The 15,008-nt window shown below is 29.5% G+C and overlaps 1 protein-coding gene across 4 annotated transcripts in view; it reads left to right on the top strand.

Annotated features, from left to right (window-relative positions):
• LOC122848623 (actin-related protein 8) overlaps positions 1-15,008 on the top strand; it is a 79,246-nt gene that overhangs the window by 15,665 nt on the left and 48,573 nt on the right. For all 4 annotated transcript variants that reach the window (XM_044146826.1, XM_044146823.1, XM_044146825.1 and 1 more), the window contains exon 14: positions 2,667-2,861. The gene's annotated coding sequence lies outside the window, so the exon portion shown is untranslated. The remainder of the gene's footprint in view (positions 1-2,666; positions 2,862-15,008) is intronic.

A 15,008-nucleotide genomic window follows, 5' to 3' on the forward strand; every position in this document is an offset into this window, starting at 1 on the left:
TTCTCGTTATTTTCAGTCCACCTCAACTTGCTCGCTCTCTTTATATATACCTATATACATTTATATTTTTATTACATACACGAGGAATTTATCCCTGTTTCCTTTCACTTGTTATCTTTTTTTTTTTCCTTCTCATTTATTTATTTATTTATTATTATTGTGTTGTTGTTGTTGTTGGTTTTTTTTTACGTCTTTTGCACCCGCACATATCTTATTCCCCAAAACTGTGCTACCACACACCACAACATATTCAGATGAGCCGATTTTACAGCCCATTGAAACCAACAGTGGTATATTGTTCCCCAAAAAAATCTCGGAGCTTTTTTTTTTTTTTTTTATTTCATTTCATTCATTTATGTTTTTCGTATGTTGAACGCAAAAATTTACGAATATTTGAGTTGAAATAATTTTTTTTTTGTGCTTTTTTGAGGATTAATAATTTTTATTTATTTATTTTTATTCATTTTACAGACATTTATCTGTGTACAATATGTATATGGCCATGTGATTGTGAATAATGGTACATGATTTTTCTTTTTTTTTTTTCAAACGATTTTTTTATTTGTCTTCTTATGCAGAGATTAAAAATCATTGTCTGTCTTATTTGATAGTCAGATGTAATCTAACTGTCGTTTTTATTTTTATTTTTTGTTGTCAATTGTCATATCTCTGTATATGCAAACAAACTCATTGTCCAGTCAGTTGTTTGTCTCTTTCTGTCTAAAAAAGAATCATGAATTTACCGTCAAACGTTTATTTGTAAAACAATATATTCAAAAAAGAAAAAAAAAAATGTATTCTGTTTATTTTATTATTTTAAAATTTTTCTTTTGGCAATATTTCAACGATTATTATTTACCTCAAGGACATTATATATCTTTATGGTGTTTGTTTGTGGTTTTATAAGGTATATCATTTTGACTTTGCATTTTTATTTTTTTCTTTTTGGAATAAGAAAAGGTGCGGAGAATGTTGAAAAGGGTTGGGGAAAAATTTATCACAACGAATCGCCTCAGGGATGAAAGTAGGGTGCAATTACCGGTTTACTCTCTGACAACTTTGCATACACACAGAGCACACCACTTCACTGCTGTTGCCACTCCCACGTAAAACATGATATGCAACTACCATTAACGGTGCACCGCACTCTCGTGGGGATGTTGAAAAAGTTTTTAAAATAAAAAAACTAAATAATAATAAATAAAAAAAGTCAAGTAAATAGAGCGCAAATATGAGAGAATATAACTGCAAGCTAAGTTTTTTTTTTTTTTATTTATATTTTTATTTTTTGATAAATGAATTTTTTGGATAGTGCCGTTTCATCGAAATTTTTTTAACAATTTACAATTGATGAAGCCTCTTTCGAAAAAGGAAATAAAATAACGAAAAAAAAATTAAAAAAATTTACAAAGCTTTCGTTTTATGGTGTCTAATGGTGAGTGAAGGCATGGAATTATCATTTTTGGACAGTTAAATATTTATATGACCCTGGAGTCAGCCGACCGGCATGCCAAACGATTATTCAGAAGAAGAGAATAATACGTGACTTGGTAATTATAGTATTTAAAAAAATTTCAAGTACAAAATATCGAGCACGAATAGATTTACTCGTCTTGTTTTTTTTTTTAAAGTATTTGTAAGAGCATATTTGAATGATGTCTTTTTTTTTTTTTTGCTCAATTTTCTAACGGTGGATTTTGTAAAGAAAATATTCTCCAATAATATTCTTGTTTTTTGAATATATTTAAAAATTTCTATTATAAATATGACAAGTATTTGCTCTAATATAATTTTTTATAATTTTTATTTTTTTCTGTTGTCAATGAAACATATAGATTTTTATTTTTCAATTAAATCCTATTTTCAATTTTTCAAAATTACTTTTGAGAAAACTTAACAGCTGATATTTTTAAAATATTTGTCAGCTGATTAGAAACAATGGCAATTTTTTAAACAATATTTTCATGTATTTGCATAGTTAGAAATTATTATAAGCTCCACTTGTATATAAACGGTATTATTTTCAAGTTAAAAAATATAATTTTAAGTTATTATCCGAATTATTAGTCTTTGAAAAAAAAAACCGCCTACAATTATTTGCATTCATTGTTCCAGTATTTTTTTTTTGTTTCTACTCTTAAACACACGTGCCTTTAACATCTGTGACTTTACAATAGAATTTTTTCTTTTCTCTACTGATTGATCTTTCAGTATTTTTAATTTTTTTATCAAAAATATCATATTCGCCCTCTTTACACATATTTGTCCAGTAATTTTCAAGGCATAATAAATTATCAAAGAAATTTGAAATAAAAAAACAACACTCAATAACCCCAATAAAACGCAGTTAGGAAAAAAAAAAAAGAAAAAAAATAGTACAAATACAAAACGACAAGTGCCAGATGGCTGTGCTTGAATGTCAAAGGAGGAAATTCAGTGTTCATACGTATGATGTGAGAGAGGGGTTGTAAATTTACCCTCGTTTTTAGGTGTTTGCTGAAAGATTAGGGAGCTCGTTCATATTTTAGCCTGGTGAATTATATTTGGTGCTTAAAAGTCTGGACACGATCACGCCCTGTGCATCCTTCTCTCATAATCTCCCTCTGTCATTTTGCTATTTTATTTGTTTTTTTTTTTTTTTATATTTATTTTTATTTTTATTTCAGTGAAAAACCAAGCCAAATAATTCGAGATGCATTGAGTCTGAGCTTCAGATGAAATACAATATAGTCTGGATGTATAGTCGGATAAACTACTCATCTCAAAAAGCCGAAAGTCGATCGTGGTAATCGGGGATGAGAGTGAGTAATCGTGCCTCAAGAGGATACATCTCGTATATAAACACACGTGTCATCGTTGGGGTATGTACATACACAACATATCTATATTTTTTTTAAAATTCGCTTGTGTGTATTTAGTGCATTATTAAATTGCATGTCTAATCATTTTATTTTTCATATATAAATATAGAATTTGTTGATCAATTTATTTATTTTTTATCAAACTAAATAAATCATCTAACACTAATTAGCTTTAACAAATATATATTTCATTAAATTTATTAGGAATTTTAAAATTGTCTGTCCGTAGAATATTTTTTAAAATTGTTTAAATATATTTTAAATTTAAATTTATTATAACATTTTAGTTATTCAACAAATAAGTCAGTTTAAAAATATATATATATTTCAAGAGTTGATTTTTTTTTCTTTTTTAAAAAAACGTGAGAATTGGGTTGAAAAAAGTCATGTTGATGTCAGCTAGAGCATTTGTCACAAGCAAGAACGTTGGATACTTAAATGCGTCGCATAGAGTATAGTTGAGAGATGAATGCAATATCTATCCTTCTCATTTTTGCCACCCGACGAGCAATTCAAACCCCTCAGGCTTTCGATATAGCGGAAGTGTGGAATGAGAATATATACTGTGTTGTATGCCGGTCGGTTCGTGTGCTCTGCTACTGCTGCGGTAGCAAGTGGATGGGATGCGCGCTTGATGGGGGTTGCAAGTTGTAGATGGTAGTGAATCGAGAGCAAAAAAGAGAGAGAGAGAGAAAAAAAAGAGAGATAGAAAAAGGATATTGGGGTGGGAAACAAGCCCGGAGGCAACGGAATGGAAGCAGTGGAGCCTGCTGCCGCCGTCGACGGTGCGAAAGCGTCAGTAAATGTCTAACGGGTGCTCGTGAATTTCTGTTTTATATTTTTTTTCACTATATATATATTCTCTATATATACACACCAGTATACACATGATTTTTTATTTTTTTTGCAACTTTTTATTTATTTTTTTTCATATCCATAGGGGTTGGTTTGTCTACATTATCTCAAATATTCGAATTTTTTTTATTTTTTTAATTAAAGACAAAATATTTTCAACACGCAAAAAAAAAAATTCATATTATTTGAAATATATTTCATATTTTTCGATCATTTGAATTGTATTTAATTTTTTTTTTTAATTTTATTTATTTATAAAAAATATCTATTACTAGTTTGTTTAAGTCTGCAAAATGAGTTTGAAATTAGATTCGTTGATAAAACTCATGTATGTCATTTAAATATAAGGGTTTAAATAAAATGGTATATGTCATTTTGTGGTTGGTATAATTGACACAATGTGAAACTCGAGAATACGGTCACACAATCAAGGGCAAAAAAAAGAGAGAAAAAAAATAGTATAGGGGGGATAAAAAGGACTTTAAATTCCCCTGTGATACTGACAATCACGTTGTACGTCTCACCAATAGCCCTTCTCATTATTCTTCGTTCCATAGGTCATATATACATCTATGTCAATATATCATAATATTCACCAACAGAGAATTGGAGTGTCATACTATATATAGAATTGCGTGCTTTGGTGCTGGCAATGAATTATCGCTCATTTACATTTTTAGTGGCTCGAGACCCACGTTTGTCTTTACACTTCCTCGTTTACTTGCTTCTTTTATTTTTTAATTTTTTTTTTTTATTTTTATATTTTTTATTCTGTCACGCGCTTAACTTATTTTCTGTTTGAAATTTTTTATTTTATTTCCCATTCGTTAACGACGTTTAAAATATCACGCAACAAATTACGTTGATTTTATTTTTTATTTTTTTTTTTACTGAGTTTGATTGTAATGATGATTTTTATTAAAATCGATTGAAAAAAAATAATAATTAATTAACCACCACCGTATACAATTATTAATATTTCTTTTTTCTAATTTTTTTTCTTCTAATATTAAACAATGACAAGTCGGCGTTATGAAAATACATGTTTGTCTGCAGCATATATACGTTTAATCTCGGTAATCGAGCATAGAAAGCATGCATCGCCTATTCATTAACAACGTAAATGCCGAGTGACAGCTGGCGTTACGTTATAACAAATGCGCATCACCCCTTTCAACTGTGAGGGTGGTTATTTGCACCATGCAATTCTACAATCATGTATACTGTCACCCTATATCTCCAACACATATCTTGTATATATATTATTATTTTCCAAAATTTAACTAGGTTGTGTATATCGAGCTATACCTCTCAAATATGTATATACGTATTGACAACTGAGTATATTCACCCTCACCCCTCTTACCATTCCTGAAATACTTTGCACCCTTCAACAATCACAATTTCATCCCTTGAGGCAAGTACCATGACGGATGCCTGACACGCGTACATTTTCTCCATTAAAAATTCTTTCCCCTTCTATATATCTATTCACAAATTATATAAAAAAAATAAAAGCTCTATCTTCTCTATATATATTTGTAGAAGTTTTTAAATAATTAATTGATTTATTAGAAATTTTTAAGCAATTGTTTTTCATGATTATTAAAAAAGTTGTGCTAGCTTAATATGTCAATTTTTAAAAAAAATATAGAAAATATTTAAAAAAATTTTCTTTCAAATTTATTTCTTCACACATAAAAAACACATAATTCGCACAAAATTTTAAGCCCAATTGCATCGAGATCCGATGATTATTAAAAAAGTTGTGCTAGCTTAATATGTCAATTTTTAAAAAAAATATAGAAAATATTTAAAAAAATTTTCTTTCAAATTTATTTCTTCACACATAAAAAACACATAATTCGCACAAAATTTCGAGCCCAATTGCATTAAAATCCGATGATTATTGAAAAGAAAGCTTAATATTTGAAATTTAAAAAAAAAAAATTTTCTTTCAAATTTATTTCTTCACACATAAAAAACACATAATTCGCACAAAATTTTGAGCCCAATTGCATCAAGATCCGATGATAATTGAAAAAGTTGTGCTAGCTTAATATTTGAATTTTTTAAATAAATTTAAAAAATAAAAAAAAAAATTTTCTTTCAAATTTATTTCTTCACACATAAAAAACACATAATTCGCACAAAATTTTAAGCCCAATTGCATTAAGATCCGATGATTATTGAAAAAGTTGTGCTAGCTTAATATGTCAATTATCAAAAAAAATGTAAATAATAAAAAAAAAAATTTTCTTTCAAATTTATTTCTTCACACATAAAAAACACATAACTCGGACGAAATTTTTAGTCCAATTGCATTAAGATCCGATGATTATTAAAATAGTTGTGCTAGCTTAATATTTGAATTTAAAAAAAAATGTCAAAAATAAAAAAAAAATTTTCTTTCAAATTTATTTCTTCACACATAAAAAACACATAATTCGCACAAAATTTTAAGCCCAATTGCATTAAGATCCGATGATTATTGAAAAAGTTGTGCTAGCTTAATATTTGAATTTTTAAAAAAAATTTAAAAAATAAAAAAAAAATTTTCTTTCAAATTTATTTCTTCACACATAAAAAACACATAATTCGCACAAAATTTTGAGCCCAATTGCATTAAGATCCGATGATTATTGAAAAAGTTGTGCTAGCTTAATATGTCAATTTTAAAAAACAATATAAAAAATATTTTAAAAAATTTTCTTTTAAATTTATTTCTTCACACATAAAAACACATAATTCGCACAAAATTTTAAGCCCAATTGCATCAAGATCCGATGATTATTGAAAAGTTGTTAGCTTAATATTTGAATTTTTAAAAAATAAAAAAAAAAAATTTTCTTTCAAATTTATTTCTTCACACATAAAAAACACATAATTCGCACAAAATTTCAAGCCCAATTGCATCGAGATCCGATGATTATTGAAAAAGTTGTGCTAGCTTAATATGTCAATTTTAAAAAAAAAAATATCAAAAATATCAAAAAAAATTTTGTTTACTCGCTTTTTTTTGTTGTTTTTTCGTTGCTAAAATAAAAAAATAATAGAAAAAGGCAAACAGAAAGAAATTTGTATGAGAGTAAGTGAGAAAAAAACAATGACCAATCAAATGTCCGGAAGACCGATGATGTTTGTCCTTTTTATATTAGGAATAGAGAATATTATTTTGAAAAATATATTTAAATTATATATGTATAAAATTATGAAAAATATTATTAAAAAAAAAAAGCACATTTGCTTTTGTAACTTTCTTGTGTAACATTTTTTTTTTCTACAGGATTTATTCTTAACGAAAAAAAAAAAAAAAATCATGTTTATTTTGGCAAATTGACAGATGATTTGTGGCGTACATAATTTGTTGAATGTATAATTATTAATACATCTTATTTTAAATTTTATTTTTATACATAAATTGATAAATATATATCTGTGGATTTTAGCACTTGTGCTGGGTTTTCGTTGGCTGTGTGATTTTCATATATAGGTATAAAGACGAAAGAGAAATATATACAAGTAGAATGAGAGTAATAAATAGTATATATATACATGATGTACTTGAGAGAGAGTGCCGACGGCATTGGACAACTCGTCGTTACCGTTAACGACGGCCACCGATTGTCCCAACGACGTTCAAGTCGTTTTCCCCTTTTCTCCATTTACCCCTTACCCTTATTTACTTCTATATATATATACATCACATTGACTCTGGCGGCTTTTATACAACGACATAGACGTCTCTCGGCGTCGCCTTATTACCACGATAAATATAAAGCCTACTTGATGGTCGACATATACATGTACACATGCATTTATATAAACAATTTGAAAATGTATGCGTGTATATAGTTTTGCTCTCACCAAATATAATATATAATAATAAATAAAATGCGCAAAAACGTGTGTAGTGAATCTCGATTGGTGTTGAAAAAATGAAACATAAATCCAGTATTAAATGTTACACAGCATATTCAACGATAAAATAAAATAAAACAACAAAAAAATTATATACTTAAAATGTAATTTTTTTTTTTAATCCGAGATTCATTTGTGCATATTTCGTTGAGAGTGATTTTGAAATGAAAAAGATGTAAGTCATTACGACAGATTGGGAACCTGATATGTAAAGAAAAAAAAAAAAATTATCCAAGACGAATCAGAGAAGGTGAAACATGTATTTATTATACCAAAAAAATAAATAAAATACACGTGCATGCGCAGAGAGAGAATGTTTAAAATACATTAATTGAGCATTCCAAATAATTTCTTATTTTTTTTTTTTTTTTAATTTTATTTTATGGTAGACTTGAAAGTTAAGGTATACGCGCATTCAATACGATGAAGCATGCAAATTCATGTGATTTTTATTTTTTTTTTTTCAACCCTTACGTGTTAATTTTTTATTTTAATTATTACATGGACTGTAGTTAATACTATCATCATCGTCATCAATATTATTATTATTATTTTATATAAAATTATCACCGCAAGTAATAAAAAAAAAAAAAAAAATAAGAGTGCAATGCTTTTTGGTGTACAAAAACTGGCAAAGAAGGATTCACCAATCGAGACTTGCTCTTTTGTTCAGAAGGAAGAATACAAAAGGAAAGGAATTTTTTCATATTTTTTTTTTGATTTTGTTGCTCTTTTTATTTTGTCAAACGAGGAGATGTACAATACATACATCTATACACAATTCTTTTTTATTTTTTTAATATGAGTATGTGATTATGAGTGTGTGTATGTGTGTGTGTGCATGAGTGTTTTTATGCGTCAGGGTCATGCTGAGCAATCCTCGTACTTTTCATACGTCCATATATGAAACATGTAGCCTGGCGAATGGATAATAAAAAAAATAAAAATAAATAAAAAAAAACCAAAAACAAAAATGAAATATAAAAAGAAGCAAAACAAAAAAAAAAATTGAATGCAGGTGTTGCAGGCAAAGTTGTACACCCCCTTCCATTATGCTTGCTGGGGCGATACTTTGTCATGTGTCTTTTGTATAACATATTATATTCAATCCCTACACCCATCACTAATGTCCCTAATCGAGTACCCAGAACAAGCAAATACAGCATATCGAGTTGAATTTCATGCTGATGATTCACCATATTATTTTTGCTTAATCACATTGCCAAGCACATGAAATATATTCGAGTACAAACTGCATGTATGAAAAAATAAATATTGATAAATCAAGAGCATCTAAAACTTTTGGAAAAGTATTTTTTTAAAAAAAAAAGCTTATCACTTTGCTGCTTTTTTTTTTTCCTTTTTATATTAGAAAAATACACGAGTGTATATTAGGGTAAATAGATGAGATGAGGGGATGAGAGCATGATGTATATACAAGCCTGGACAAATCAGTTTTCACGCTATTGAAGTAACGAACCGCAAAGGGCGTGCGTTCGCGTGCAAGTGTATTTTCTATATAAAATCCGGATGTATGTATACGAATTTTTATCAATATGTATGTGTGTGCGTGTGTGTCGCACGTGCAAGCGCATTTATGTATTTGCAAGCAGTACTACGATGCCTCGTCACAACCCTCGTTTCATCACCGGAATTAATTTCCTGACGCCAGCGTGACGTTTGCACTCGCAAGCACGCTATTTCTAATTCATTTTTTTTTTTTTTTATTAATTTTATTTTTGTTCTTTTTCTTTCTTCTCTTTCTTCTTTTTTAATAGAGATTCTTTTTCGGAAGTTTTTTGATGCAGCAATTATCGATCAACTAATTGACGATGAAACACACATACTGTGTTTGAATTTTGATCACGTGTTGTCATGTCAATGACGTCCATTTGATTTTAGAAAAATAAAATAAAGTTTGAATAAAGATATATAGAGATATAGGATACAGAGAATATATAAATAAAAATAAAATAAATCGACACGAAAAAGTCCCGAGGGTTATTCAAGACAGAAAAGTGGAAATGATGGTAGAAAAGTAGAAGTTGAGACCAATAAGAGGGTATGAGAAAATGAGGTGGTTTGTAACGAGTCTCCTGATCTCACGAATCGTCTCTAGATTGCCAGAAGAAAAGTAAAATCGTAAGAGGATTCGTGAGGAGGTATATAGAGAGAGAATTTGAACAACAGAAATTGAAACGAACAAGGCAAGAAGATGATGAAAAATAAGAAGAAGCATTTCACAAAATAAAAAAGAAAGAAAATAAAAGGGGTAAAAGGCCAAAAATAAAAAAATATGCGACAAAAAAGTAAAAGTAAAAGGAGAAGAAGACTACAGATAACTAAAGGAAGGAAAAAAAAAATAAAAAAATAAGAAAGGTCGAAGGCATCGAGCTGAAAGAATAAGATGAAACGAGATGGGACTTGTAAAAAAAAGAGTGAGTGAGTGACTGAGTGAGTGAGTGAGTAAAAAAAAAAAAAAAATAAGAGGGAAAAAGAGGAAAAGGAATATACGATCGGCGAACCGCGCGGCGCGTGATAAATAACCGAGCATGGCTACCTCCCTTCTTTCCCTCCAGGCTCCTCTTTTACCCATCTACAGCTTTGCAACCTCCACCTTCACCCCCTGGCCCGACACTCACTTTTATCCTCTCTCATCTATATACGAATCGTCGCACACCCTCTTGTATATATATACATAGATACCACGTAACGTTGGTGGTAGTGGTGAACTGCTGCTCCCTCGTCGCGTCTCTCGGTCTACCCGTGACCACCCGCTGCCACCAACGAATACAGCTCCATTCAAAACTCACTCATTTTATCTCAATAATACACAACAATTAAATATCTTATATATATTATTTTTTCATCTAAAAATATCAACAAAAAAAGACAATAATTTACCCTAAAATTTTATATATTATTTTTAATTTTAAAAATTATAAATTAAATGAATTTTTTTTTTTTAAATTCATAAAAAATAAGCTATTAATATTTTTATGTACATGTACGTCATTATGAAAATTTTTTAACACTATATTGATAATTGAAATTTGAAGAAAAATAATTTAAAAAAATATTTTTTCTCGTTAAGGTGAAATATTTGAACATGGTAATGTTTATTTTGTATGGAACTGTAGTTTGGCTTGAGTATATGTGCGGCTCAGTTGAGCAAGAGCGTGGCATGGTGCGGTGCGGCACCATTTATCGCTCACCCTCCTACCCAACCACCCATCTAGCCCCCCTGGTACTGAGAGAAGCGCGCGCGGCATTGGCTCGGTGAAGAGGCATCACACTGAGTTTCCAGTGTGAGCTAGAGGCAAAGAGAGGAAATAAAATGTACATGAGAGAGATGCTATATTTTTTGTTCATATATATGATTTGCCTCTCTTGCCACTGTGTACATGTATACTGCACATACAAAAACACCACGAACGAAGCTATTACGCGAGCGCGCATAGATATTTAGCCCAGTAAAAGTGAGATGGTATATTTGAAAAGCGAGCATACAGAGTGTTGACTCTCACCCTATGTATATCCTATGTGTATATAGGTAGGTAGGTAGGTATATATGACTAGGATGAAAATTACGACGACAACGACGACGACGACGATTTCAAGGTAGTTCGTGCTTCTAGGATCAGCCAAAAGCTTCGCTAACGCCAGTAGCTGAGGATAAAGCTCAAAAACTCAACGATGCATGTGAACAGAGAAAAAAAGAGGATAAAAAAAATATATATATATAAAAAAAAAGATTAAAAAAAAACATGATAAAAATTCGTGGGAAAAAAAAATCAAAATGAAAAAAAAATTCTTTTTCTACTATATATAGCTACTACCTTTTGAGTCTATCAGAGCTGAATTTCTATATATATATGTATGTATTTATTTCCAATTTAAATTTTTTTCGAAATTTATATATTATTTATTTATTTTATTTATAAAATAATTTCTTTTGTTTTTATGTATTATCTTTTGTTTTTCGTTCAATTCAAAATGTATTTTGTTGGGTCCCAAGGTGACCTTTTATACCACAGTTCAAGGCGGGCTTGTTGAAAACAACTCTTCGAACTTGTATAGAATTCCGCGAAATCCTTCGTGTCAGTTTGAGTTTGGGACTCTTAAGCTCTGTCGTGTTTTTTTTATATATATATTTTTTTTTCTTTATACTTCTCTCTTGTTGGCGTTGTTGAGAGATCCAAAAGACGACACTGGCACTCACATACGATTATGGTGCGCAGTTTTTGTTGACTAAAAAGAGAAAAATATTACGAGACAGACTTTATACATGCCAAATGAAAAACAAAAATAAAAAACTTTGAAGTTTAAAGAAGCAAAAGAGCCAAAGACTTGATGCCGGTCACGGTTTTTAGTGGGAGATGCCCACAAGGCCGACCATTGTCCACGTGGCCCCCTCAAATTTCAGCTTTGCTTTCCACTTCTTCATCTTCTTTATCATCATCATCATCATCATCATCACCATCATCATCTTTCTCTTCTGCTGCTTCATCTTCTTGTATATCTCAGCGTACTTTCTTTTTTACTCCCTTTATATATTCTTTATATTTTTTTTTTTTTCTACCACTACTAAATATCAGATTTACAATATTACTTTTTATTTTATTTTATTTTTTTTCAAATATTATTTATTTTATTTTCATTCGCTTGATGTAATTTTCTGACCACGCAAAAATACACGTAACATAGACATAAATAAAAACTGCTATAAACGGCTGAAGATTGAAGAAAAAAAAATAAATTAAAATATTAAAAAAATAAAAAATAAAAATAAAAAAAAATAACTGAGACGCGTAGTAGCGTGTGTATTTTATTATTATAATATATGCGGTCGCGAAGCGTGTGAACCGCGACAGACTCGCATCATGATGCCTAGTAAAAATATCAAAGTGTTAAATGTGCTATATATATATGTATATTTATTTATATTAATATGTGACGTCAAGCAGCTTGAAGTGAACTGGTTGTGAGGCCTCACCCGGCGACCAACGAAACGACCAACGCGACGACCAACAACAAGACTAATTCAATGGATGTAATGTGAACCCGTGCGCCACAACGCTTTTTCGTAATTAATGGATGAGAACTTGGTGCTCGCTTAAAATGCATGCATGCAAAATTACCAAGCCTAACGGGAGTGCCTTTGACTTCATGTCAACATATTACACATATTACATTATTATTATTATTATTATAAATATATTCATGCAGCTACAATCAACAACATAATTATCATTATTTATTTTATTTATTTTACACAAGCATTTTTGTGTTTCTTATCTTTTGCTGCATCTTTTTCAACTGACTATACATGTCTTTCTTTTATAAATTTTTGACATTTTTTATTTTAAATCTTGTTATTTCGTTGAGATGAAAAAGCTGTATACCTCATTCAAAAAAAAAAAAAAAAAGTAGATGAAGCAAACTATTGGTCAGACGTAAAAAAAAAAAATATGTGAATTAATTCCCTGAGGCAATTAGTTGTGGAAATTGTGAACATTGACCATTCTATCGTGCATCGCATGACCGATAAACGACGTGCGGGTTTAATTCCCGGGGCGCGTCGCGACGTTGACTTTCATAGACAGACTGTATATATACATGTGAATGAGACAAGATGTAAACTCACACGTGCGTGCAAATACTCATTGGCAACTCAAGTCAATATATATGATGTTTTTTTTCTTGATTTATTTATCATCATCTTGACTGTCTTTGTGTGTGTGGATGCGAGCGCGAATGTGCAGAATGAGTTTCCAATGAAATAATAAGAGAAAGGTAAAATGCGACAAAGAAGAAAAAAAAGATTGAAAATAATCAAGCTGAGATTCGCTCACGTAACGTATATGTATAGGTTCGCACATCACGATGTTCGCTACTCAATTCTGACGCCTCGAGGATTAGATCCAAGTCTCGTCGTCATTTTACTTTTTATTATTATCATTTTTTTTTTTCCAGTTGGTTTGTATGCATGCAACTTAGTATATCATTGTCTCGCTTGAATTTTTTTCTTCTTTACATTTTTATATATTTGTCATTTTTTATATATATATATTTTTTTTTTTGCTACTATCTCTTTTGCTTTTTGAGCTCCCTCAGTGAGCCTTTCGATATTCCGATGTGAAACGATAGCACACTCGCCATGTAAATATCTACCTTCCACCGGCACTCGAATAGTTTGCTATTTTTTTTTTTATTATAATATATATACTTTTTTTTTTTTCGTCTATACTTTTTTTTTCAGTTGCGAATATTTTACGTTGAATATTTTTTAGTCTCGAAATATTTATATGAAATATTCACTGTTCAGGGTTACGCCTGTAGTTCAAGATTTTAAGATAAAAAAAAAAGCGAAAAAAAAAGTATTTATCGGAAATATATTTTTGAACGAAACGTGTCTTGTCACAATGATTGCAATGGAAATCGTTTTTTATATTATTTTTTTTTTTTTGCCATTGTATTTCTTTGGATGATATTTTAGCCAAGAACGACACATGACTTGTTATTGTGCATCAAATGCATTATGTGTTACACTGAAAAATTGTTTCGATAAATATTTGTCTTTTAAGTCTACCCGTTATATTCATGCTGAATGCCAAAAAGAAATAAACCTTGATGAGGCTAACTTCATTATTTATTTCGACATTTATTTATAGACATTTTTTTTCTTTTTATAAAAAGAGTAGAAGTAGTAGTCGTAGTAAAGGTGGTCAACTTGATATACATCCTATCGAATTAATTAATTACAGTCACCTGATACAACTTGAAATTCTTGAAAAATATTTTTTTGCCATGTCAAATTAAAGAAAAATTCAAGTAGAACGATTCAATGAAAAAAGTCTATACGTGTTTGATCTATAATAAATTTGGCTGAAATAATAAAAACAATATAAAAATAATACAATTGGTTTCAATGAAAAAGCAAACATGAACTTTTTAAATTTTATATATATCTATCAATTTTTACTCGTTGTTGTTCAATTGTAAATTGATATTTCAAGTCAACCAATGTTTCGTATATTGACATTGATATTTTTACCGCAATCAGCCAAGGTGTTTGTAAAAATATAAAAAGTAATTCAATACAGTGTTTCGTTAAGTATCCACATACACTATACAGTTACCATCTCCTCAATTTAATTTGTCTTTAAATTATAAATTCCGTATTTATTATCCCAATATATATTTTAATTTCGATAATTAATTATACAGTTAGAGCTAAAGGAAAAAAAAAAAACACATAAAAATGGTTTATAAATAATTCTTTAATAAATGACTACCGGGTTAAGTAAGGTCTCAAAGTCTCAACGGAAATGACTGCATGTGACAAAAAAAAAAAAAGCCATATATATA

Source organism: Aphidius gifuensis, linkage group LG2 (genome assembly GCF_014905175.1).
Source record: "Aphidius gifuensis isolate YNYX2018 linkage group LG2, ASM1490517v1, whole genome shotgun sequence".
In the NCBI taxonomy this organism is placed as follows: Eukaryota; Metazoa; Arthropoda; class Insecta; order Hymenoptera; family Braconidae; genus Aphidius; species Aphidius gifuensis.